At 38.8% G+C, this 27,702-nt stretch overlaps 1 protein-coding gene across 1 annotated transcript in view; it reads right to left on the reverse strand.

The window, feature by feature from the left end:
* CLSTN2 (calsyntenin 2) overlaps nt 1–27,702 on the reverse strand; it is a 463,158-nt gene that overhangs the window by 356,076 nt on the left and 79,380 nt on the right. The window contains exon 3 of the mRNA XM_040568122.1: nt 21,955–22,069. The gene's annotated coding sequence lies outside the window, so the exon portion shown is untranslated. The remainder of the gene's footprint in view (nt 1–21,954; nt 22,070–27,702) is intronic.

Genomic DNA, 27,702 nt, shown 5'->3' on the forward strand with positions numbered 1-27,702 from the left:
GTACAAGGAAATGAGTATATCTCTTACTACTTTTTAATGAATGTAGCACAGGGTTTTAAATTTGACATCAGGTCTAAATTGGGAAAAATACAGTACAAGGTAAAAATTAACACTAGGAATGGTGAATAAGTATTTTGCTTACAGCCAAGACTTAATGTCAACAAACTTAAACCAGGAACACAGTGAATAATGTCTGTTTATTTGTTTAACTCGACCTACAAAGGAATCCTAGTTTTAAAGTAAACAAACAAAAACGTTACTATTGTGAAAGGTTTTCTTCCTAGCCCAGATAATTTTGCAGATTCAAGGCCAGACATGGTCGGGCTCAGTCACCAGTGAAACATAGACCAGCGGGACAGGGTCTCATAAAGGGCAGGAACTGGTAGGTATTGAAGCGCCAGTAATGACAACTTGTTAACCCAGCTCGGTAACAGCCAGGTTACTGAGCAAAATGCAATTGTGACAGCTGTCAAGAAGTGTTGGCAATCTCACGTTTACATTTAAACGCTTTGTTGTTTGTTCAGGTAAGATGCCATGTTTTGCCATTGCCCCCTTCCCTCCCTCTCCCCCCCAGTCTCTTTTGTGAGAGTGTTCTCGGTGTCATTGCAGCTATTAAATAGGTAACAACCCTTCTCAGCTCTCCTATTCTCCCACATTTGAGCCCCAGAAGCAATAAACCAGTTTTATTTGGCTGTTAGTAAGAGACCGTATGACCAGAGCTGCCACGGTGGGCCGTGGGGCCTAACTCAACATATGAGACAGTGCAGCCTTACGCCGTTGGAAAGGTGACAGATCAGCACCTGTACCATGGCTTGCATCAAACGGAGAATGAAAAGTTAATGTAGGGTGCCTGGCACGAGTGTGTAATGCTCTCTTCGGATTATTAGATCATGAAATTGGTGCTGCTTTACAACCAGCTGAACTAGGGTCTTTCTTTGTGACCAATTTTTTCCATAGTCAGAGATGCAAAAACGTGGTCTTCTGGAACACTGCATCAGCTCTGCATGGCATGGACTTCATGCTTGCTGGACTTAAATGGCAGCACTTTAGACAACCTCAAATATTCAGAGGAAGTAAGGACGTTAGTATGCCATCCAAACTGCAGCAGTTTTGGTTTTGGAAGCAAATGCCATCACCTGAAGACACAGTAGGCAAATTCTCTAATTCTTCAAAGCATTTATTTCTTCTTCCTCATATTTTCTCCTTCAAACCAACAGATTTTCTGCTAAGTTCCATTTTACAGGACATGCATTCTGTAAGCAGCATGGTAGAGATGGAAATTGGTACCCCTTTGTGAGGGTTATAGCCCATGTTAATTCATGATGCTTTTCTATCAGCTTTGTACAGACTTTAAGCAAGATGTGAATCCCTGTAGGGATATGAATATAGCTATTTTAATGCGTGGAGGGGGAAGAGCATTAAATATCCAACATAACCTTTGAAGCCTAACTAAAAATGCAATTTGGCAAATTTTTACAAGTACTGAAGAGAAAAATGACACCATTTCTATCTATCCTGAGTGGCCTTTATAGGGCCACTCTAGCCCCCATAAGACTGCATAACAAAACTTGCACAAAATCTGCTTTTCATGCCCTTTGCCTTCTTTAGAAGTTTTTCAGTTCTCATACCTTCTCCCATGAACTTTTAAATGAACAACTAGTTTTTCTTCTTCACCCTCAGTATTCTCCATATGAATCAATACCTACTGCTCCTACCATTCTCTAATTTCTGTACATTTTCTTCCTGAAGTTCTAGAACAAAGTCTTAGATTCTAAATTAGGGTAAACTGGCATACAACTTGTGAGTTTGTAACAAACATCTGTCATTGTAAACTAATGCTTAAATACCCTCTATTTATTCATCGGAGAGCCATCACAGATTCCCATTACCAATTCACAACCTTAAAAATGTAGAGAAAAAATAAATAATTAAAACAAAACACCTCTTCAGGAAGCTAATATTCTAACACACAAATACAGTTAAAGCTTGGAATCACTATATGGCTACTAATATCCTTGTAGCTGCTGCCTTTCCAATTATTCAGTTGCCAGTTTATACTAGACTGAACATGAAAAATGATGTGGATAAAGATTTTCCAGTCACTATAAACTTTCCTCCTCAAGCTAAATTTGAACCAGATACTTTCTATTGATGTTCTTTATTTTTTGATTGATAATATTTTTTAATTTCCCACCTTTTCCTCCATGTCTGATTTCTCTTGATTATTATAATCATATAATCTTATACATTGTATATTTTGTTTGCATTCTTCTAACTTCTTGATAGTAACCATTTTAGATTTTATTGTTTGATTTGAGCTGCAGAGTGCTCTTGCATGTAGACTGATCACTTAGCAAGACCTGGTATTTACAGCAGGTAATCCTTTCAGTAGGAACCTAGATGAAGAGTGCCATCCAGAGACATATGGAGCTCGAGGCATGCTGGAAAATCAGAAGAACATAGGTGCAGTGAGTCAGAGAACCTATGCTGTTGGGTTTTTGTTTGTTTGTTAGTTTAGTTTTGTATTTTTTTCACCCTCCAGATCCTAGGAATAATATGAAGAAAAAGATCCAGACAATATATGTGCATCACAGGAAATCAAAGTAGTTGGATACTCTTTTCCAGCAGTACATCACGTTGCACAGTTGCATCATTCATGGCTTTTACTGTTCTAAACGTATTGGTTTCCTGTGCATTAAATGCACTCTCGTATGTAGGAAAACTGTAGGAAACTATGGGATTTTTGTGGTTCTAAACAGTGACCATATCACAAAGCTGAAGAAAAAATGGATTGGAAACAAGTTGTTGCTGAAATACAATGATTTCCAAAGATGATAAATAACGGAAAAAATCACATCAGAGAGATTCAGTGCTGAAATACATCCACATAGCTATCCACATGAATCTGAGAGCTTCAACTTTAACAAAAAATCATCTGAAACCAAACAAATGAATTGCAGTCGAGCCTTTATGAAAAATGATTTTGAGAGTCCCAGAGTGACTTCAGAGAGGAATCACATATACAGGACAGAGATAGCAGATTTATCACTCCAGGAGGCAAGATGAGTTCTTAAAAATATAACCATATCCATCTGGCTTGCTGAACTGAAGGAAGTAAAACCACTGAAGAGTTCAAATCCTAGAACAATTCCAGATGCAGTGCTATCCCTTCAGCATAGATTTAGGTAAAACAATATTTTTCTTACTCACAGGAAACTGTAAGGCATCCAAGGACAAATAAGCAACCAATAGCATAGAACTTGAGCAAGAAACCTTTTCCTACACATGAAGCATTTCAGGGCAAAACATCTGAAAGGAGGCAGAAAGGATTCTCCTAGGTGCATTTTCTGAGCAAAACCTGCCTGGTTGACCAACACTAATGTCAGATTAAGTGGTCACTACCAACAGATGCCAGTAACATGGAGAAACAGTTCATTGAAACACAATGCATCCTACCAGTCCCATTCTCTATCACTCTCTTCACTGCTAGAAAATGTTTATTAGCAGCTGCATAAATGAGGTTAAAGGACTTATTATTCCCTTTTCATCCACTCACTTTCCAGCAACACAACACAGGATTTTGGATTAAATGTATTTATTTTTCCTATAGAATATCATTAGTGAAAGTGCTCTGGTTTGGAAAATTACGTTTTGCTACAGTTTCAGGGAGCGTGTTAGTCTTCCGAGTAATTGAGAATTTCCTATTCTGAGGACTGCAGATTTCAGGCAAAGCTTGTGCTAGGCAATGAATTCGAAATGAATGTATTAGCCCATTAAGTGCCTCAAATACTACAATAAATAGACTAACAAAATAAAAAGGAAAAGAAACAGAGCTTTTTCTCAGAGAGCTGCATTTTCTTACTATCTCATTAGAGTCTTGCTACAGAGACTGCAAATTTCCCGGTGAAATTTCTTATCACCAGTAATCAGTAGGCAGGTATTACTTAGCTGTAGCCTAACACGATTAGCATTTGTATATCATCTATCACTGGCAATGACAAAGCAGCTTCTATGTTTTAGTAACTTAACAGTTAGAAAAGGGCCACAACTTAGTTTTGATAATATGAAAAAGCATTGTCATACAAACATTATTATTCTTCAAAAGCTCCTGGAGTTTGATAGTTACCGATTCATAGATTAAGCAAAAGATGTGATTAAATTACCAAAAAACACTAAGCAGTATGAAATTATTTCAGGTGTCCATGAATCAATAAAGAGCGTCCTGTGCCTTGACTAGGTTAAAATTGCCTGTTAATCAATAGCAATGATCGATTTTCCTAAAATGTTTTTTAATAAGTACATTGTTATTTTTGCCTACTTTGGTTGGAGTTTTGAGATGCCAATAATGCTCCTGATAGCCATGCTCTGAATGCAATTCCACTCTAAAAGAGAAAGCAAGCCTCACAGCTCCTGTTCGAGAAGGCCACCAGCTCCTTCCTGCCACCATGGCTCTTCCCACGTGAGCCTCTAAAGCATCAACAGGACGCCTTTGGACGGCAGCTGCAGAACTGCACAGAATCATCACCTCTACTAAGCTCTAGGAAGGCTGCATAGAAAAGGAAATTAGTGCTCAGGAGCCACCAAAGCCCTGTTGCAACAGAACAAACTCTGATCTGACCAAGGTAAGCGGCTGTTTTCCATCCTGGTATTAAGACACTACAGTGCTTGGGAGGCAATGCATGGCGGGGATGCTAGGTGTAGAGACAGAGGTTGACCACATACAGATTACTTTGGTTTCATCTGGACTCACTGAGGTCTCAAAGCACCTCTCCCAAGGTTGTCATTTGGTTTAAGTAAATAGCATCACACCCCATTGGGCCAAGCAAAGAGAGTGATTGAGCATCTAGAACATTCAGCACAAGCTTTCTATTTGTCAGCTGTTCCTGCCTTTAAGTAAACCAACTGGTTTTATGTTTTTATGGTTTTATTGCATATCAATTACATTGAGAGTTTGATTTTTTTTTAATAAGTGCAAGATCAGCATCAAACTAGGTACTAAAATCACTAAAACAAAAACACTTAGATAAAATTGAGTTACGAATGAAAAAGCGGATTATCATTTTACTTTGGCTCAGGTGCACTTTTCAAGCAAAACTGTCGTCCCAGCCTGCCATGCCTTGTTCACACTGTGGAGCAATTGCAGAGTACATGAACTGAATTCTTGACAAATGGCATTAAACAGAGGATGTGGTCCTCTGATGGGTGACCACACTTTGTGCACTCCAGCTCTTAATGGCTGTTCAGTCCATAGGACTGGGCAAGGGTTAAACTGAAGACTAAACTATTCATGAACTATGTATAGTGAACAAGTGGACAGAGGTTTCTCAGCAGCACAACTTTATTTGTTAGACCTCCTCCTATTGCACAGCATTCCTTGCTACTGTATGCAAAACTCAAATGTGTTTTACTGATATGTAGTTGATTTCACGTCTGAAAATCAGCATCAATCTGGTAAGTGTTGTGCATTTTTCTTGAAATCAAATAATTTAAAAACCTGAAAGTGGACAACTAGGAAGTGTAGGCAGTTTTGCTGTTCTAGGATCATTCTTTGAACTGTCCATAGACCTCCTTCCCCCATTTTCCTTGCCTGAGGAATTATTTCTGGGGGTGTCATGCAGAAAGACCTACTTCTTGGATGTTGAGTTTGCACTTACATTTTTCTCCTTACATGCACAATAATAGTTGTGCATGTTTTTGACCCTAGCTGTACAAGGTGCTGTCAAATATTGATCTGATTTGTTTAATTGGTTTTGTATCTTTGCTCTGGCACAGGGATTTAGTAATCACATGGTGACAAGCATTTCTGCATTCTGTATAACTTAAATACCTTCCTAGCACCTGGACAGTTTAAATGTGTACATATGAAGTTCACATTCTGCAAACCTTCAAGTGATTAAAATTTAATTTCTAAATGTTTGCAGGAGTTAAATAAAGTCAACCTGAATTAAATTTTCAGTCCAAATGAATAATGGTAAAAGAATTTTTCTAGTGCTTATCCAGCTTTGCCCATTTTGCCTTAGTGAACCTCAGCAGGTTAGCATGTAGGCAAGGACTCTGCTATCAATTTATTGTATATATTTTATGTCCTAAATAAACATAAAGGGATTTTGTATGCATTTGCAGAAGAAATTAATCTCTTGAGGAAAAAAAAAATAATTATGAAAAGGCATTCTTGTTAAAAAGAAAAAGGCCAAGGTTGCAACAACCTGACCAGTACCATAGCCTTTGTTATAGCCTTTGCTTAAGAAACTATATGCGAGTCACTGTCTTGTTTCTATCTGTATCTTGTCATACAAATTACTCTTTGACAGAGAGCTGATATCTCACCAAAAACCATTATAAAAACATAATTACTACTTCTGCATCATTAATCTGAAAGAGCAATATGTTTCTGCACAAATGGAAGTGAGTTAGGAAGATCTGCCAGTCCACGGTATGTCAGATATACAATAAAACTGTTAATTAACAGAACTGAGACCTCTGTGAGGCCTACATAGTGTTGTAATCTCCATAAAAAATAAAAAGCAAGAACTGGGGACAGGTTGTAATTCTGGACATGCTACCACTTCTCTGGGAATTCTCTGAGCACGAGATATCCTACAGCATTTTCCTGTGATAGCTGTAGCTATCAGTTTCCTGCTCTTTTCTTTTCTCACTCAGGTTCACCCTGGAATGGGTAGCAGGGCACGAACTTCCTTCCTCACCCCATTCGTTGTCACTCAGATGCTCAGTTTTCAAGCAATGTGCTCATGACTGAATATTTCCAAGGAAGATTAAATGCATATTTTTAGCCCATTTTTTTTGTGTTTTTTTTTTTCCTTCTTTAAAACATTTCTATCATCCAGTATCTCCATAGTATTCAATGAGCAAGTTATGTATAAATGTGTATTTGTGATTAGTCTTGAATGTGCCCCAATTGCTGACTTGTAAATACAGCATCCTTTGATGGCATTGCACGGTTCTGTGTTTTTCACATTAACAAACACCCTAAAAAGGCATCTGATGATGTAGTGCAGGTTAACGAATCAGCTTTCTGAAATGACAAATCAGACAGGAATGAGAGGAAAATTTAGGAAAACTGAAGCCAAGGAAAAACAGAGGTGAAAGTTCTGCAACATTTTCCAGATCAAAGACAGCTTTATATGTGAAAGAGCTGTAAAATTTGACCCTCCCCGCAGAGAGTTATAGTACACTAAGTTTAGAAAATAGCTGAGAAGATGTAATACCGAATGTTGCCAGAGTCTTCAAAACAGTTGTTCTGTGGAAAAGGTGCTGTGCTGCTTTCTCTGCTAAATTGTCTATAAACACGTCAGCTGTACTGCTAGTAGATCCTTGGGGATGATAATCATGGGCACAAGTTAGAAGGAAAACCATCCAAAGATGCTCAGATCTCATGCACCCATTGTTGCCAGGTATGTGAGAGCTCTAAACGAGCAACATGGGAATTCCTACCAAAGAAACTTGAGCTGATCTCAGAGTTAAGGGGAGTCGGGGCTGAGAAACGATGCAGATTCCCCACAGAAGAGCACACACTACTTCATCTCGTGTGTACCGGGAAGAGGAAGTGGGTTGAACTCGCTGGGCTATCACACAAGAAACACAAGTGAGACTCGCTAGATTATGCAAAAAATAGTTACAGCATTCATGTTAGAAATTCTGTTTTGCAAAACTAAGCATTGCTCATTTAAGGCTTTTGAGGAAAAACTTAACTTTTTTTTTTATGAGAACTATATTAAATTTTTAGACTTTAAATTCTCACAGTACCTCAGAACAGGAAGAGCAGGACAGCAAACTGAATGGTACAATCCCCCCAAAAGTGATAATCCTGTTTTTGTCCTCCAGTTACTAATATATAAACTATATTTTATCCTAGATTATTAATTACTGTCCTTATAAAGAGCTCTATTGTAACAAAACCATTTAATCTGTAGCAATAATTTATTACAGTACTATGAGTAGTTAAAAAAGAAAGAGCTCGTTTCAGACACAAAGAATTAACTACCACTGGTTTTCTTGAGTTTTGCCTTAAAACCTAGTGTCCAAAGGCTTGGAGCAAAACTTCTGGTGAGTTTAACTAGGCCAAGAAATCAGATCCCTAATCCAGTTTGAATTAAGTCATGTATGTGAAATACAGAATAATAAAGTTTAAAACTTGTTTCGCAAGACCACTTTTATTTTTTATTGAACTCATTCTGCATATTAACAGCAATACTCAGAGCTCTCACTAGACAAATCGGTGACTTGGCCTCCTTTAAGAAGCTTTGCTGTGAATCACTTGTAGCCAGGTACTTTGGGGTGCAAAGACTCAGACCGATAAGCTGTGATCATAAATTCAAGCACAGAGCGAACAGGGGATCTCAGTGGTCTCAGCTACAGTCCTAATTAAAATATGTTCAGGAAATGAGCTCAGGCACTGGCCAGCTGGTCAGCCATTTGCTTGACCACTTGCTTGCTCCCTGGCGCCTTGCTGGCTGCTGCCAAGTCACAGTTCCCCAAGCTCTGAGGACACAGTCCCAGGACTAACTTGTGCCAGGGATCGTTCCCAATAGCCTGTAGGGACAACAGCTACAGGTAGAGCAGAGGAGATATAGAGCCAGCTACACTGTGGAAAGAATACAGGTATTTCAGATATAATCAAGGGGATTTTGATTTTATTTTAATTTTTTAATCAAGAGAGATCTTGGCTACTTGCTATAACAAAAGATAATATTATATACAGTTGTTTTTTGGCTTATACCATATTAAGAGGTTTTTCTTTCTTATGTGTTTAATCTGATCTGATACTTCCTCTGAGTTTAAGCCTTTACTAATTTGCTAAGTGTTCACTATGCTTACTGCAGCTAACAAATTGCTTTGCTCTATTTTCCTTTTATCTGTTGCTTGCAGTGCTTTTGTTCCTTGTTCAACTGCTTGGGCTGTACATGGTATGTTCCTTTAAAGATAATTCAAATCACCAAATATGAATGTTTTTCAAAGCTATTTACTGCATATGTAACAAGTTAATTATTTCAAGACACATAAAATTCACAATTTAGACAGAAGAAAGATTTAGAAAAATAATATATGAAATATATATGTATATTATTGAGAGGAAGAAGTGTGGCCATGTCAGCACATGGGCTGCTAAAAAAGGATGCATTTAGAAAAGAAAGTCATATTCAAGTTGATTATTTCTTCTCCTTTAAACACTCTTTACATTAAAATCAAAATATTGCCTGCATTATAAGTCACAGATCTATCAGAAGAAGAAAAAAAAAAGAGATAAAGAGATCAAATGAACAAAAACTATTTTGAAGGAGAAGGGGGAGATATGAATTGCCTTCACAAAAATGTAACAAAATCAGTGAATAGTCTCAAAAATCAGTGATCACACTGCAGTCAAGGTAAAAAGGCACATACAGACTGGAGGCACATTTCTATCAGCAAGGCCCACTAATACAGTGCTAATGAGGAACTTTTGTACCTAATTGTTTAAAGTAAAATAAGCTATACATTCAAAGATGGAGAAATCTTACAAGAAAATCCTCATCACATTCTTGCCCTTACAGCCTGCCCCCATAAACTCTTTAAGGATGCAGGAGAATCTGAACCACATTGTTTATTAATTATACTACAGCATTTTCTACAGAAAGATTTCAAAACATCTTGTCATTTAATTAAGTCTCACAGTTACGGTCTCCCCAGAAATGTATTAATAACTTTTACAGAAGATTTTTTAATAATAACAGGTTTCAGTGCCCTGAACATTATCACACAGCACACTCATCATGGAACAGAAAAACTGTTCCCAAGGGGCAGAGGAGCAGGAGGGCAGGAGAGCCACCCCACACTGCTTCTTTGCACCACTGGGAGGACGGTAGCCCCTTTTTTTTTTATGGAAAAAGCTACCAGAATGTCTAGAGAACTGAAAAATACGTTTTGCACAGACCAAGTAGAAAGTTCAATCTATTAGTTTTGTCAAAACACATCAAGTAAATCTGGAATCAGTTAGATAGAATCAAGATAAGTAAATTACAAGGCCATTTAATTTAGTAGACAAGAATCAGGAAAAAGTGCCAAAAGCTGACACTAGAAATAAGATGAATTTTGTTTTTATAGAATGAATTAATTATTGGAGCAGATTACCAAGAAAGCTGAGAAATTCTTCAACAGACAACATCTTTAACATGAGACCAGCTGCTATACGACCAAAAAAAACAAAACCAAAAACAAACAAACAAACAAACAAACAAAAACAGCCTACTGGAAGCTGTGTATAGAAACAGAAGGTAAAATATTTATCAGTTAGCTCAGCGAAATGATCATAATGATTCTTCATGACCTTAAAGACCATGAATTGCTATGAAGCATGTGACTTCTGTGCAGATGCCTCCTTATCTTGAAAATGCTAAATTGCATGTGTCTTTGCTCAGCCCTTCCTGCTTTTTCAGAAGTAGCATACCTCACAGAAACAACATCTAAAGGAAGACATCAAGAGAAACTTCACATTAGGGGGAAGATCGAAACTCCTGCTCTCTGGATGATATTTTTGTTTGTTTCTAAAATTAGTCTTTTTAATTACTTTTTCTTAATTACCTTTTCTTTTTTTCTTTGCTCTAAGTAATTAAATAGAGATATTCCCTTGGTCATCTTATTAGTCACACTGCTTAGCTCTGAGACTCACCCAGAAGAGTAAGAACTTCTCAGTCCTCATACCGAATCATAGCAAACCAGCGAACGGGACAGCTTTATAAATAAGTGATGAAAAAAGTGAGGAATTAGAGCTTTCCGTCAAGCCCGTATGGTTTAGAGGAGTGCCACTGATGAAAACTGTGGTCTAAGAATGCCAGTTTATAACCACCATAGGTCGTGCACTCAAGAATCCTCACACTGCTAGGTGGATGGACAAGAACATGAATACTATGAGTAATGCTTTGTGTGTGTGTGTGTGTGTGTATGCATGTGTGTGTGAAGTTGGATCAAGCCTTTAGATAATGCAACAGGGGAGAAAAAAAAAGAAAAAAGAAAAAAAAAAAAGAGAGAATTGCTCTTTACCTTATCATCAGCAAATATTTTCAAGGTAAAGAGCTGCATTTGGTAGTCTCCACAGACCCCTGGGAAGTCAAAACTATAATCCTCCTTAGATAAATGACTCTCCTGTGTACCCAGAGAGGTAGGCAATGGCCCCATGAGCACAGAAAGTGAGAAGTTAGAAGAATGGGACAAAATAAAAACTGAAAAAAATAAGTGAAATATAGGTAAACATGGATCATGCTACATTTTGTTTTGCCACAATTTCTCTGCTTAAAAAGGTAAGAATAATATAAGGATTACCTAATAAAAGTTAGATTAAAGCTTCTGCTATTTTTTGCCCTCCAAATCTGGTATTCTAAAGGAGGTGAAGTGCTGATAATTAAAGTGTCTTCTTATCCAGGGCTGTGATGAAAAGGTATACACAGATTTCAATTTCACATTATCTTTTTCATGTGGCAGTATCAGACTTCCATGCTGTGGGGGTGTCATGAATGCATATTAATAATTCAGTCATTTTTTATTCTCTGTGTTTTAATTTTGGTTAATATGATAATCCAGAAGTCAAATAAAATATAGGTGTTACAAATCTAAGATGATTGCAAAGAAATATACTAAACCAAGCTGTGTACAATCATTCAAATGCTTTTTCCATTTCCTATTTCTGAACTAATCTATCTAGAAATTATCTTGAGAAGATGGAATAATTACAGTTCCAATTTCTTTGTATTCCTGTCAAATACACAGTATACAGGTGATACTGCCCAGGAAATTAACTGTGGAAGTCTTTGCAGGTTCTAACTAATGGAACTATTCCTCTTGAGCCCTTGTGAACTTTGCCTTATGGCACAAAACCCAGTCCTTCAAAGCAAGCAATTTTGTAGTTTTTCTTTCTTCAAGAAATGGCCAGAAACTTTTCAGTGTGTGGCAGCAGCAACAAAGAAATTGATTGCTTTATCAAATAACTGGGTGCAGCACAATAAATGGGTAAGGGGGTTCTCTCAGAGATGTACAGATGCACAAGTTTTTGGTAATGCATGAGCACATCATCAGAAGTATGAGTGACCTAGACGCTTGTCACGATATATTAGTGATATCCTGAGGTACCAGGTTTATAAGGAATAGGTGACTAAGGGTGGCCGGCAAGCTCTAAGGACCTCTCCCTATTTGGACCTAAACTACTCTCAGAAGTGAGCCAATGGATATTTGCTTACTGGGTATTTTCCTTCAACTTCATTCTACACTGGAAAGAGATGCTCTTGTTTAGAGTTCAGCTCTCATACGGAGAGAACTCAGACCAGCCTCATTCCCCTTAGCTGAAGGTTTAGCATCACAGGTAGCCTGATGTAAGAGAGTTTTGTCTTGTTTGGTGGGGAAAATATCTTCATAACCTGTCTTTTACTGCAGGAAGAGCCAGAGGACATCTCAGCAAGGTCTACGTAAGGAGGAGTCAGAAGGCATAGATGGTCAGTTTCCGATACTCCACAGTCACCGCATTTCTTTTGGTCTTACCTGGATAAAACACAGCAGGAAGATGGAAAGCTTCATTTGGCCACTTGAGAAGACATTAGTAAGAGATGCAGTAACGTGATTTGAGAATAATGAAACTTATTGTAAAGATGCATAATATATCCTGACAGCTTTCATACACAGTGTTTTTATATTTATAAAATGGCCATTGCCCCTTGGCTCTTGGGCTGTGTGACTGTCTCAGGTGACTTTTTGCTCCAAATGATATGGGGATTCAAATCAAGAGGAAATGTTCAAATGATAAAGAGGGGGAGAAGGGGGAAGGACATGTGAGATCATTCTACTCAGGAGAACAAATTAAAATAAAATAAAGGCAGATCAGAATAAATCAAGACTTTAACAGAAGATTTTAAGATTTCCCTTGTATTCCCCAGCCTTGTTTTTCACTTAAAAGGATATTCATCTTAAATAAATGGGGAAAAAGAAAAATATTTAAAAGATTGCTACAAAATACAACAGCAATGTTCTGCAGCAAGCACAATGACTATAATATCAGTCTGTGCAACAGTGCTGGGACTTTCTTCTTTGCTCTTTGTATTACATCCTTAGGCGATGTTTTCTGCAATTGGCACAGGAAGATCAGAGTATTCTTCCATCAGTGACAAAGTTGGGAATTTAGTTTCTTATTCCCTCAGCCTTTCCAGACAAGATAGCACTTCAGTTAATATGATCAATTCAGGAGCATCTCTGAGGTTCCATTAGCTTCAAAGGTTGCAAAACAAAGCACACAATCTGCCTACATAATCTGTGGGCACCAACCATACATTGGACGCTATGAAGAGGTAATAACTCTCTGGTACCGCAACTTTATGGCTTCTCTTTTTCACTAGGACAGAGTGTACTATTCCCCTATTTTTAGGCAGAGCCAAACCTTATATCCACCTTGAGAAATGAGCAATTTCACAAAGACAGGCTTAAAGTAAATTCATGATAAGAAAAGAGAATTACCAAGCCCTGAAAGAGAACGTGTCATTCTCACCTAAATGTATTTTTATCAGCCTAGGCCACAGCATAGGTGATCTTCACACGAGCACACAGCAGAAGTTAAGAATCTCTAAAAATGACACTTTCTATGTGCAGGAGGAGCCCAAGATGTTATCCCTACCTAATTCCCTGGGAAATGGGGAGAAGACAAACCCAGAGCCCCATCCCACATGTCTGCGCCTTGGCTTACCATGAGGATAAACACATACTGCGGTCTCAGCCTGTGCTACAGCCCCACTCCCAGGAGCCAAGAGCAGCCTGCCTCCACAGAGCAAAACTTAGCCCAGACCTGCAGAGGGAGGTGCCACCTTCTAGACCCCCCAGACTAACTGAAACCACCAGTGGAGCCTGTTAGGCAGCATTACAGGAGTGCCACAAGTGTTTCTGTGAATATTTTTATAAGTTTTATATTAAAATTTACGCAGTGCTTTCCTGACTGCTTATTTTTAAGTTTTCTTTCAGAACACTTAACATCTAAACTCCTAACAATCCCTTACGCCACATCCCAGTGGAAACCCACTCAAGCCCGTGACTGGGCTTATCCAGAGACACTCTAATCATATAGGCAAACTCCCTGGAAATCCGTGGGGAGCTCTGCATACAACAGGGAGAAGGAACCACACCTTGAGACACACAGAAGACAAAATCTGCCATTTTACCAACTGGCAGGCTGTTGACTGACAGTACAGGATTTCTCATTGCCCGTAACAACATCCTACAGACTCAAAGACTTACTTTCCTGAATTTCCTTTTTAAATTTGAGTTCTTCATTCTAACTACATTGACCCCTATTAAAACAACAATAAAGGCAATCACTACTGTAGTGGTTATTAGAAATCATTATTTGCATTCAAGCCTCTTAAGGGTCTCTAGATTCTGCTTTGTGCTATGAAACCACAACTGGAGGGAAGAGGTATATGTCCTGAAAAATAAAAATATTGAGAGATTTTTCCCTTTTCACCATAACTAATGGTTATGTTATTTTTACCATAACTAATGCAAGGAAGACAGGAAGATGGGAAGATGCCTGAAAGAGAAAGATCTTTTTGATATCAAAGACACAGAAATGACTAATAGATTTTTTGATTTCCGATAGAGATTTAAAATTGATGCTCTGTTCCATATGAACCCAGATATTCACACAAACGTCAGCCCTCCATGAGCACCAGAATCCATTACTTAGAGAGCACCAGAGAGGAAGCAGGAACCTAACGTATTTGTCAAACAAAATAATTTCCATGTTTAATTTTTTCATGGTTTATAAGAATCATAGCTATTTCAAGCAATGTGATAAACCTGCAGGTGTGTAAATCTGATTCCAAAGAGTAAAATCCAATAGGCTGCAAGTACCAAGCTTAGGAAAAAATATTTGGATAGAAATATATATCTTTGTTTCTTTATATTAGTAGCAACATTGTTATAATTGAGAATACTGAACAGTTTCAATCATACACCATTTTTTACTAGATGATCTTTAAGGTCCCTTCCAACCCAATCCATTCTATGATTTAGTTGTAATTCCCAAAACACCAACTAAACTTCTTGGCTTAAAGTTTTGCTGGGATTCTACTTCATAAAAAGTTCCAACAAAAACTCTTTAGCCTTTAAAAAAATAAATCCAAACATTATTCTATATTTGTTTTCTTCATTTTAAAACTTTCTCGTATCTGTACTGTTCAGCCTCTAGAACGGTTCTGTTCTGGAGCACTTGAAAAGGGTCAGAGATGCACTTGTGTTCATCTCCAACGAAGTTTACTCAAGTCCATTTGAGAAACAGCCTCTGTAAAATTTCACTTTGCATGCGGGTGTTTTATACTCATTATTAAAACATGTAAGTGAGCTCTAAAGATTAAGCTCTGTGTACTTTGAGCAAGCTCTATCACAGCTTTTCAGGGGCCAACAAGGATTCCGCTTGTGTTTGCTGTAAGAGGAGTGCTGTGCTTGGCACGCAGCACGCGAGAGCAAGGCCCTGTGACACCTGTGCTCTCCAGTCTGCCCCTCCACTGCGGGCACAGAAGAGGAAGAGGAAGAAAATCCCGAGGGGAGCGCTGGGGAGCCAGCTGGGAGCAGGGCCTGCAGGGTGGTTGTGGTGCCAAGAGAGCCCTGAGAGCTAATGGTTTGCTGGCAGAGTACAGAAAAGAAAGATACCATATAATTAAAGCCATACTGTAATATGTAGGAAACTAAATGAAACCCAGGCTAACCTAATTCCAGCATGTTCAAGCTTATTAGTGTTTGACTTGGAAACAGTAGGAGTGTGATGGGCACATGTGGGAGTTTCTCTGGGAGCAAAAGGAACGAAAAAGGGCAGAATAGTAAGGAAGAAAGATATGATTGTTATTTATTAATCCTTAGAGTGGCTTGAAAGTTGCTAAGCACTGTAAAAACTCAGAATAAGTGACAATTCCTGTATAAGCATTTAAAATCTAAAAACATATCACAAGCCAAGAAGTAAGAGGCACAGCGCTTAGCTCTGGCTGTGTCAGTGGCAAAGGAGTACTTTTATTTGCTTTATGGGCAATAAATAACAAAAACCCTAGAAGACACAGTAGGACTGACAAGGCTGAGCAATCCTCACCAGACAGCGCACACGGCTAATGAAACATGTTGGCTCATTGCCTCCCGAGCTCCTCCACTTTACAGTGCTCTCCTGCACCTGAGCTTTCTTGGTTGAAAAAGGCAAAGGATGAAGTTATAAATCATAGGAGAAATATAATGAGTTTGGCACATCCTACATATTAATTCATGCAAAGCTCTTACAGAACTACTTAAGTGCCTAAAGAAATGAGCAAGCAGCATCTGCAAATTAATATTTCTTTTGCTGCAGAACATAACTTACATTGCCTTTCCAAAGGCAATGAGTCAGGAAGGGGCATGAGGCATGAAGGACGCGAATAATTTGGTCTCCTGCTACTCTCAAACAAAAAGGCATTTCCGAGCACAGGCCATCATTACCAACAATAGCAAGTAGAAAGCACAACTGAGGTAATGTTTGTTGATGTTGATTCTCCCTGCAAGGAAAAGAAAAAGAGGATTTTTGCTACTGTCTGAAGTGCACAGAACTGCATGCTCCCTTTCCCACTATTCATTCATGTTCCTGAAATAGCATCTAAGGTGAGTCTCCTGCTACCCTGAAAGGTAAATATACTTCCTTGTGCACTACAGCAGATAAAGTGCCATCACATTTTACTAGAGTTAACAGAAAAAAGTGTAGGTCTGCATAACAAGCTGAAAATATATTTTACATTGCAATATAATATTCAGTGATGTTATGTTACCAAACACCAGGCAACCTGACAGATACATCTGTTAAAAGTATAATTAGACTAGCTAACTTGTATTGGTGACCCTCTCTGTTAAACAAAACAATGGATTTTCATTCAGAGGGGCACCTTGGAAGATTAATGGTAATAATGAAGCATGAAATATTTCCTTCCTAGGGTGGTTAATCTGAAACAGAGGAAACAATCATTTCACCCAGGAGGGATAATCCTTTGAGGAAAGTTTTCAGTGAAGTAACTTATTGCCATATATCATCCCACACATGTCAAGAAAGAAACTCTGGGTGTTGTGCTTAATACAATAAAGGCCAACAAGCACAAGAAATTGAATAGGTACAGCATAAAACCAGATACATGGTAACATCAGCAGGGGATAGTGGAGAAGTCAGGAAGTCAGTGGCAGGAAGCAATAGGATTAACAGCAAAGGAGGACAGAGAGCAGAAAGTAAACAACGGGCAGAGAAGATGGAAGTTAATGTTCAAACCAAGACAATGGGAAAAGAAAATTAGTATTTTAGGGTCAATTCTTGAAGCCTGCGCTGCCTCAGAGCCTGGAGCACAGTGCAGCCAGCTCCAGGACTGGGTGGCCACAGATGTTTCTTCAGCCATCTGCACTTTGAATGGGCTCTACCAAGTAACACAGCCACAAGTCCATATGGATGTGTGTATATATGCAGAAGAAAAAATAATATTCAAGGAGAAAAATCTTTTTGTTGTTTTTATTTGTTTGTTTTCAGCCAAACCTTTTCAAACAAACGCCGGTGTCCTTAGGAAAGAAAACCCTTCATATCAACTCACTTGCAAACAGCCTTTCAGAATCTTGCTACTAAACCCATGCTCCATCTTCAAAGAACACTCACAAGCCTTTCCTTTTTGGCAGATAAGCCATTTGATCAATATTTTCAACATTAATCAAGGCTAAGAGCAATTTCATTTCTACTCTCTCCCTAAACTGCATTGCAATCTAAGCAAGTGTATCTCTGTTATTTTGCTCAGGGTAAGTGGATTTGGTTGAAGGGGACAGAAGCTTTCAGTAGTAACTAGTTCTGTTCAACCAGTAATGCTTCATATTTATCTTACCTAAATATCAGTACGGCAGGAAATGCTAAATTTTCTCTAGAAAAAAGCTCCATTAAATAACTATATTTCTAAATTGTTTTTTAAATTGTAAGTGCCTTTTCATTTCTTGAACTGATGACTGGTGTTGTCTTGATAATTCTTTCTTCTGCAAGGTTTTATGTTCACAATATGCTCAGCCTGAAGCACTAATTAGAATCAGAAAACAGCTATACTCATTTTCTTTTCGCTGTCCGTATTTATTTCATGAAGCTTCTTTCTTTCACCTATTTCAGCACTGGTAATTTCCTTTAAAAAGTGTACCTGAGACAGTGACAGTGTAATGCTAGTGGGATGCCAGCACATGTCAAAGGCCAGTGTGAGGCTGCCCTCACCTCCACGCTGTGCCCCACACCAAGCAGGGAGCAGAGTGGTCACAAGCACTGTGCCTCTCTTCTGCTTCTGTACACATTGCCCCAGGCCTGGAGCCAGACTGAGCAAATAAAGCCTTTTTTTTTTTTTTTTTTTTTTTCTCCTTCACAAAAAAAAAAAACAAACAGAAAAATGGAGAAGGAGCCATGGCTGCTTTTTTCCCTGTTGACCCGGAAAACTGGGCGAGCAGTGGGAGAGTCACATCACACTAATTCAGTGATACCAGGAGGAAGGCACTTCTGCAGCACAAAGAAGAGGGGCTGTCTTCCTTGAGCTACAAACTGAACATTCCCAAGAGTTTTGCCTACAGCTTCTCCTTCCACAGCGTTTTATTTGCTGCAATCATACCATACTTGTGATAGATACTGTAGAGCTCAAAGGCAGAGCAAAGCCCAAGATTTGAGGAAGCAGCAGAGCTGCAGTGACTTAAGCCTCCTTGGCAGCAGGTTCCAGGTATTTCTAATTGGACAGTCTCTGTAGCAAGAGAGAAATCAATTTAGCAGCTAGTTTGTTCTTTGGCCTTACTGACAATCTTAGCTAAATGTGGTTCTGGCCGTGCTATATGAACAGCTACAGGATGTTCTCACTAGCCCACTTCCTAAATTCGTGTCATACAGCAGTCAGTACTTCGTTACTGCTAAGTAAAAGAATATGGAATCGAGTGTAGAAAGTATCACACTGGGTATCAAATTCATTACCATATTTCCCTTCTTGAAGAAACAATGAGGCTTGACCATGGCAAGCTCTGTAGCAATCCCATAGACTTGCCTTTGCCTTTTAGAGGACTGTGTTGTCTCTGACCTTCTGCATTAGACACTTTAGACACTTCACACAACTTCTTGTTTTACCCTTTGTTTCTTTCTCTGATATTACAGCATAAATAAAAATAAAATAAAATAAAAATTAAAAAAAAAAAAGAAAGAAGTTCCCTTTCACAAACCTCTCCAGAGCTAACAGGAGCTTACTGAATGCTGTCTGCCATGCAAACACAAATTTAAGACAATTTTATAGGGCCTGTTATTTATTGGTATAACAGCTTCTTTGTTAGGGGATGGCATTATAATTATCTGCTTTTATCATTAACACTTTGAGTCAGTGGTTAATGCAGGGGTGACAAATCACTGAAATGACCAACAGTTTATGGCTTTTAGCACTAAGGAATGTCTTTTCTATTTCATATCCCTTGTGCGCATCATATTTGTTTTAGATGTCTTCTGTTCTCTTACACACACGCACATCCATAATTAAATACATCTGATCATAATTTATTCACACAACCAATTGCCAAATCTCCGTTGTTTAGTGTTAGTGCACATTAATTAAACTTTGGAAGGTAGTGGAACAAGAGAAAAAATTCTAAGTATCATAGTAATATCTTTGTTTATTTATGTCTGCTCTGAAGCATCATCGAGCAAATAAAAACCATACACATCTGCTTAATTTTGCTAGCTATCGGAAGAGCAGGGGTGAACTGCCGGGGTCCTCAGCTAAACTACAGAGAATGGAATCTGAAAACTTTCAGGCCAAAAATCGGGAAAACGCTCTACTTTAAATAAAAGTTCAAGTACCCAAGTTTTGCTGGCATTGTGTTGCAGATGTGCAGGCACATCTGCAAAGATCTCTCACCAAATCCAATGCAAACAGTGCACACAAAAGCACTGCAGACCACATTCCCCCATCCTGGGAGGTGCTGAGCTGTACCAGAATGAAAAATAAATTGTCAGCATTAAACTACTGTTCTTCAACAAGAAAAACAGCCAGCTTCTGATACCATTTACATAGAGAGCCTGCCACCACATTGTGTAAGTTTCACCCCATGGATAAGCATTATTCACCGGATACAGTTAGTTTATTTATCTCACCCTCCTGCTCCCATGCTCACAAAAACATACACAGCTTGGAGTGAAATCTAACACACACACACCTCTTTTTTTTAAGAGAAGAAAGAAAAGAGACGGTCACTTTTGGAAGGAATGAGTAGCAACTGTTAAAACAAAACAAACTCCCCTTCAAATCCAGCGTTAAGCAGCAGGCCAAAAGAAGAGTGAAGCTTAAATGACCTGATCTATAACCAAGGCTAGTTAGGATTCCTTCTGAGTAAAAAATAGAGAAGAACAACTGGCAAATGTCAGCCTCATTATCATGAACTCTTTTTAGCAGTGAAACAAAAATTAGCCCTTCGATCTTTTTTTAAACAGACCAGACCATTCTCTACCCTCTTCCCATTTCTTTTGAATAACTATCATATTATGGGAACACCTTTTCCCGTTAGTATTAAAAGCACGTTTCCACCTTAATGGCTATATGCATGCTTTGCACAAACACTTGATGTTTAAATAGTTTGGACATAATGCTGTGAAATAGTGAGTAGAAAAAGGAGAAGCTGAGCAAAAAGAACATTGAGTTCAGAGGTAATTACTTCTGCAATACTTACAATTCTTCACATTCTTCTTTAGAAATACTCAAAAAACGGAACATTGCAGTAGATGTAAGAAATTCTGAAACACTTTTTTTTTTTCAAGTGTTAGTGCCACTGTTTAAAGCCAAGGTAGTATCTTTCAATCCAGAGTCTATAATAAATGCTGCAGACAAAGAACACTGCTGCCCTCAACCCAGTAGATCCCAATAGGGGTTTCTCAAAATAATAAGTTAGTGAGAAGTCAGATCCTAACCACTTGCAAATTACTGAAAATAAACATAAATAAATAATAAAATACTCCAGAAAAGTTAACAGAACCGTGCCATTTCATGCCAGTTTGGGCTCTAGCACAACGCAATTTGACCAAGATACTATCCGACTATCTTTCTAGCCAACAGTTTATCACTAACACATGTTTTTTTACAAGTCTCTTGGCTAAAACACATGGCCGTTTCTCATCTTTTTTTTTTTTTTCTTTTCTTTTTTTCCTGTTTCTGGCACAGTTTTGGTCATTGGTTCTTTGACACCTTCCAGTAACCCATTTCAGGCTGATCCTGATACCAGGGCTTTAAGGCTGCTGTGGTCATGGCAGTCTCTCCTAGACATCACCCAACAGTTACTGCTCTCTGGGATAGTGATTGAGTACTGCACTGATCGGCCAATTATCCCTATCTATTAGTATTATTAAATTTAATATTTTACCATTAATGGAAAGACATATTGTTCACATGTTCCCAGCATCTACAGGTAATACTCATAGGAGAGACTCTGACTGATCTCATCTCAGGATTAGTTTTCTGAATCCTTCCCCCCATTCATTTGTTCAGCTTTTTGGACTGGAACAAGACAGTATAGGTCTTAATCATGCTTACCTGCCTAGGGATTTGCATTGCTTATTCACTTTTAGTGAGCCAGGACTACAAAGACATCCCATCCTTACAGCTGATGTTTATTGCTTCCCTAGTGTCTGCAAATATAAATATGAAGCCAAGTCTTTGAAGATTAAGATCTCACATCTACCATCACTGCCCAGAATCACATAGGGATGTACCAGCTTTGTGTATCTCACGTGAGCTTTCCAGTTTACCTAGCTGTAAAGGCCCCGCTTTAGCTGGCTTGAACCTCCAGTAGGCAGCCTGGATTTAGAAATTCAACTCCACACAGATGGGAAAAAAGACAGGAACTAATGTACATATTTCTGGCAGCTGACCGGTAGCAGAGAGAAGGCATTCTGCCTCATACCTCATTCAGAAAAGATCCCTTGGTGTCAACTGCAGTCAGCCAAGGCCATCAGTCACGTTGCTCATGACCCCCAGGAGAGCAGCATGGACACTAAGCATCACACGAGAATTTCATCCTGCAAAGGACACAAGGATTCCATTCTGTGACAAGTTTAAGATCAGAATATGTAAGGTATATATAACAGCCCATAAGATACACTAAAATGTTAAATTTCACATTTGATAAAATGGGAATAATGATACTTTCTTGCTCCATAGGGATGTTATGAAGCTCAGTTTATTCTTGTTGTGGTTTAGCCCAGCTAAAGAGGGCTGTCCTAACTTTATGAGCATGCTGCTGGATGCTAATAAGTATTTCAACATCTGTCTTAATGTGCACAGCGATTATCTGTGCTACACCTTGAATGCTTGCTTTAAACAGATGCTTCCAACAACAAAGCACTTCTCACTTTTCCTGGACTTGCAGATGCACGTATTGTGCCGTTTCCCCCTCTCGTGACAGCAAGGAAAGTCACAGCAGAACTCCCCCATCCCGGAGTGGACTGTTGTGGTTTAGCCCGGCTGGCAGCCAAACACCACACAGCCGTTCGCTCACCCTCCCCCCTCCCTCTCCGGGATGGGGGAGAGAAACGGGAAAGTGAAGTCCGTGAGTTGAGATAAAGACAGTTTATTAAGACAGGGAAAATAATAACAATAATAATAATAATAATAGTATTAATAGTAATAATGTGTACGAAATAAGTGATGCACAATGCAATTGCTCACCACCCGTTGACCGATGCCCAGCCTATCCCCGAGCAGCCGGCCCCCCCCTCCACCCCAGCAGATATCCCCAGAGTCTCTTGAAGTTTCTTTTCTTATGGCTTTAGTTCAAGGCAACAGCAGATCACTCAGGTTACCTCCCTGGACATTCTTTTAAAATATTATTAAAAACATGAAGGACAACATTATCCATTGTTTCTTATTAAATGAGAAGTGCATTCAGGAATATATCTTATCATCCTAACACAATCAGTTCCTTGAATATGATGCTCAAATTGCAGTATCAAAATAGTTATAGCTGATATTCCATAAGAAAACAGATCCCTGATGCATCAAATACACTTTATGACAGAAAGAGAAAGGCTCACAATGGTGATACAGTATTTATAACTACTACTAGAAATGAAAAATCCACAGTAGCCTAACTCATGATGACACAGTCAGTAATAGCCCAATTTCACTGCTAAGCAGAGACACTATTAACTTGTGACCCAGTAAGTCAGCAGCTGTGAAATAATGTTTCCATTAAAAAAATGGAACATGTTGCTTATAAAATGTTTACACCCAGCTTACCAATTTGTGTAGTAATGATGCTTAAAGTATGTTTCTCCTGAATGGCTTTGAGATGCTAAATGCAAAACAAGAATTAGAGGGCTAGAAAATAGAGAGCAGATAATTGCTAACGAAAAAAGACAGTATTGGCATATTGCGCATACCCAATGAAATCCATATGGCCACGGCTATTCTCAGCTCTCTCTGTAAATTCCACTTTGTGCTTTCTTCTGAGTTTATATGTTCATGTTTTTAATTAAATATCCTGCAACTGTTTGTGTTTCATGGCGCAAAACTAGGCCACGTGAAACTATGGAATATATGAAGTAAATCAGCAATTGGCAGCTGAGAGCATTGCTGCTGCCTACATGAGGAAAGGCACACAACTGTCCTGCAGGTCCCAAGGAGACAAGCGCAAGAGGGCAGCTAGGAGGCAGGGGGCATCAGACACAGAGGGGGACACCTAAAGTAGCGTCACTTCTTTACGGAAACAAAATAGAAATGTATCCTCCAAAACTTCTGTATGCAAGGTTTCTTGCATTTCAAGATTAGAGAGGCCTCAGTGGAGTTACCCAAGTGTGCTTAGTGTGCTTCTGATTTAGTAGCGGGCTTTTAAGTCATAATATGCACAAGAACTCTTCTCGTCTTTTTATTCATTTATTTATTATGTTCATGTCCAGTTCCTGCTCTGGAAACCTTATTTTCCCGAATTTGCTGTTGTAGCTCCTCAGAAAAATTTAGCTTCACTAGGAACTAAAATATCATTTGTCAAAGACTAAATAGAAAAGCCTCATTACTTTACTGGAGGAGGACAAAAAACATACATATAAACATTTGTTTTTCCTGCCAATTTTTCCATTATTTTTTCTTAATGGAAGAAATTAATCCTACAGTGTTTTCTAATATTTTGAAAATCCAGAAGATCCAGGCTTCCACCCCACCCCACCCCCAAAATAAATGAACATCATATGATTGACTTAAGTGTTGGACTCTCCGCTGTCTAAGTAAACTTTCCTATTGACTCAAAGTTTCGGTATCGCAGTGCTACAGAAATGTGGGGACAGGAATACGGAAATATGTGCATATAAAATTTTAAGATAAAAAAGGGATTAAAAATTGCTAACATAGAAAATACTGAGAACATGGGCAGCAGAGGAACTCCTGCAAAAGTTTGAAAATGAAGTTGGGAAGAGCTTTACACATGGTTCATATGTAAGGCTGGATGTAACTATCATCTGACTGGAGGCATTGTGTACCCACTCTGTGCTAGACAACACGGAACGCTTAACATAGCAAAAACCCTGATGGAGAAACAAGAAAATCATATTGCCCTTTTTCCCCCAAGGAAATCTGATTCTCACTGTATGACTAACTACAATGAACTTGGAAAAGAGAAGGAATCTGGATTAGACCTCCCCAGGGCATCTGTTTTGATAGAGCTGGATGGAAACTCCCACTGATACCTGATGAGAAAGGGAAATTAGAAGCATGCATCCTCTTGTAAACACAGGCAAAATGGAAGGTACTTGGAGTGGAAGATACAGTACTCTGAAGCTCAATAACGTGATCAAAGATAAGAACAAGTTGTCCCAAGAGCAAGATTTATTAGCTGCTGTGAAAATTGCTAGCAGGACCTGAACTTCCTCAGATGAAAGAGGACTGAGAAAAGGTGTTGGTTTGTTTTCCTGATCTTTGTCTGTTCACAGTACCCTCCGCTAATGAGGTTCAGTTTGGAATTATGTGCCCGGCAACTTTTTGAAGGCAAAAGCACGGATAAGTTACAGGTAAGGAGAGTGGTATGGTTAAGGAGGATGTGAAGGGGGAACTTTGAGATAAGCAGAAGTCTTCCACTAAATTCTAAATTTATAAGACTGAAAAACACTTTTTGGCATGACATCTGATGGACATTGATGATAGAGCAGAAAATCCACCCCACTCCGTCCTCCCCTATATTTCCTGAAGAAGCTTCTCACCTAGTATGGCTTCTTGTCTTCAAGAGCCTTCTGTAGGCACAAAGACAACTCTGAAAACTTGACATTTTAACACTAGAACACCATTTGCTGTTCTTTAGGCCCTTGGTTCCTACATGCACATGTACGAAAACAAGCATTACTCACTATAATGTTATATACATTGCGTACAGAAGGAATCCTATTAAGACACTGCATAGAGTTTAGTGCGTTAATAGCTCAGTGCTACAAGATGGAAAGCTTTTGAGGGTAATTTGTAGGAAATGACCACATGCCAAACTGCTGTGCAACACGTGATTAATGTCTTTGCTGATATCCCCATTTCTCTGCCAGTTTCCTGCAGCAAATCCTGCAGCAAACTGGCAGCTCCACTCAAGTGAATGAGGCTGAGATCATTGAGATCTGCTGGGAATCTGCCTCTTCTCAGCTCTGTGTTCTTTGGGCAGCCACTCACATCTAAAACCTGCTGTCTGAGAACTAAAGTAGCACTGATCCATGTGAGAATACAGCCAGTCCAATTTCTCCTTCTGCCCCCCTAGCCCCAGGTTACAGGAATATTTCAAAACAGAGTACCCCTGAGCTTTTTCCAAGCCAAAGAAATTATGTTTATATACAGCATCACATACAGCATCAGAAGGGACTATTTCTTCTTGGAGTAAGAACTTGAGGTGTCAGTATCACAAGGTCTTGATTAAGACACAGACAGAAACAGGCCTGAGCAGAGGAATTTAGCTGGGGAAGATTTCTGTATCTACAGTTACGCAGCAGCTTCATGGCAAAGCTCAAAGCCATACACAGGCACTCTGAGGGGGAGTCCAGCCTGCTGCTCGAATCTCCTGGAGCCACATTCCCCTCTGGTCAGTTCCTGAGGCAGTCAGGAGCAAAATCTCAGTACCCAACTAGCAAGACTCTCACTTCCTGAGATCCTTGTGCTATATGAAACTGATAAGTTTCTATCTTTTAGCCACCAAACATCTGTTTAAAGACCACACTAAAGAAATATTTCAGAGGAAGATGAAAGGATGGAATGGGCAGCTCATCCTAGCAGCACTTATGCAATTCAGAAGGTGCAAGGACAGCTAAAAGTGCTTCAGAATTATGACAACAAGGATAAAACTGTGATGAAGATAAGTTTCCATCCTACTTCATGAAGCATAATTCCTTATTTATCTTGTTTATGTGTGGTAACATCTAAAGAGAAAGCATTGATGTTATTGCTTTTATAGCATGTGAAGTGTATTACAAGTACATGAGCTGTGCAACACTTGGTAGGAGAACCTGGGAAAATCAGAAGGATAAACCATAAAGTATGATAAAAGTATGACTTTTGCATAGATATAAAAATGTTTGCCACCATTTTCAGGTGCAGGAAGTTCTGTAGCTAGAATTCAAAAAAGGTCAGTCCCAACTTTGAGAAACTACTTTATAAAACCCTTCATAAAAAATTAACCTTACCATAAAATGATATTACAGCTATTGCATTAGTTACAAACGTAGTTCTCAGTAGAACTAGAGAACCCAGACCATCTGCTCAAAGTGCCAAGGAGACAACCACTTTACTTCAGCAAACAAATAAAGACATACCATAAAGACAGCCCCACTACAGTTCAGTAGATTTGCTGTTAAAAAGTGATGCCTGTTAGCGTTGCAAGCACCTGGCTTCTGCAGCTTTGTGAATTAAATGAGGGAGATAACAGTATTTACTGATGAATCTTCACCACTGATTTATTTGTTTGTTCTTCTTGATATTTATTAACATGATTACCTCTGAAGGGAGAGAAAAAGGAGTATTTATTTTTTATCTAAACATTTTACATGGGCTTGTGCCAACTTTAACAGTTGCCAGCTGTAAAACAGCTGAATATTTACTGCAGGCTCCAGCAGCAGCAGCCCCAGCTTATGGAGACAGCCCCTGGCAAGCCGTTGGAGCTTCTCCTTGAATGGGCCTTAGCTAAATTGCAATGGCATAAAATCATACCTTCCATGCACAGCAACCTGCTTTTATTTATTTTTTCTATTTTAAAGTGTTTTACCTATATGCAGCATTTCAAGTTCTTCTATTGAATTTTTACAAAGATCAGAGAGAAACATATAAAACATCAATCTGAAAGATTAAGAAAATACACTCTGTTTCTATGGTTATTTTAAATCAGTTTTATGCAGGCTTTGACAGGGGTCTATTAAATCAAAAGCCAAAGATTGAAGTGGCAGTTCCAGTAGAACTGAAACAACGCTAAAATAATGGTGGTCAAAGAAAGGGTCAAAGCCTATGTTACAAAGAAAAAGTTGTTCTTAAAGCAATACAACGATTTTTAATCCGCTGGATATTCTCAATGGAGAAAGATGCAAATGAAAGGCTCTAGACTAAGGCAGAATCCACCAGAAGCTTTCCCTGGTCTCAGTGCCTCTACCCAGCCCCGTATCATACTCATATAACCTCAGCAAAGAGTTTTCACTAAAAGTTG

This window comes from Cygnus olor, chromosome 9 (genome assembly GCF_009769625.2).
Source record: "Cygnus olor isolate bCygOlo1 chromosome 9, bCygOlo1.pri.v2, whole genome shotgun sequence".
Lineage (NCBI taxonomy): Eukaryota > Metazoa > Chordata > Aves > Anseriformes > Anatidae > Cygnus > Cygnus olor.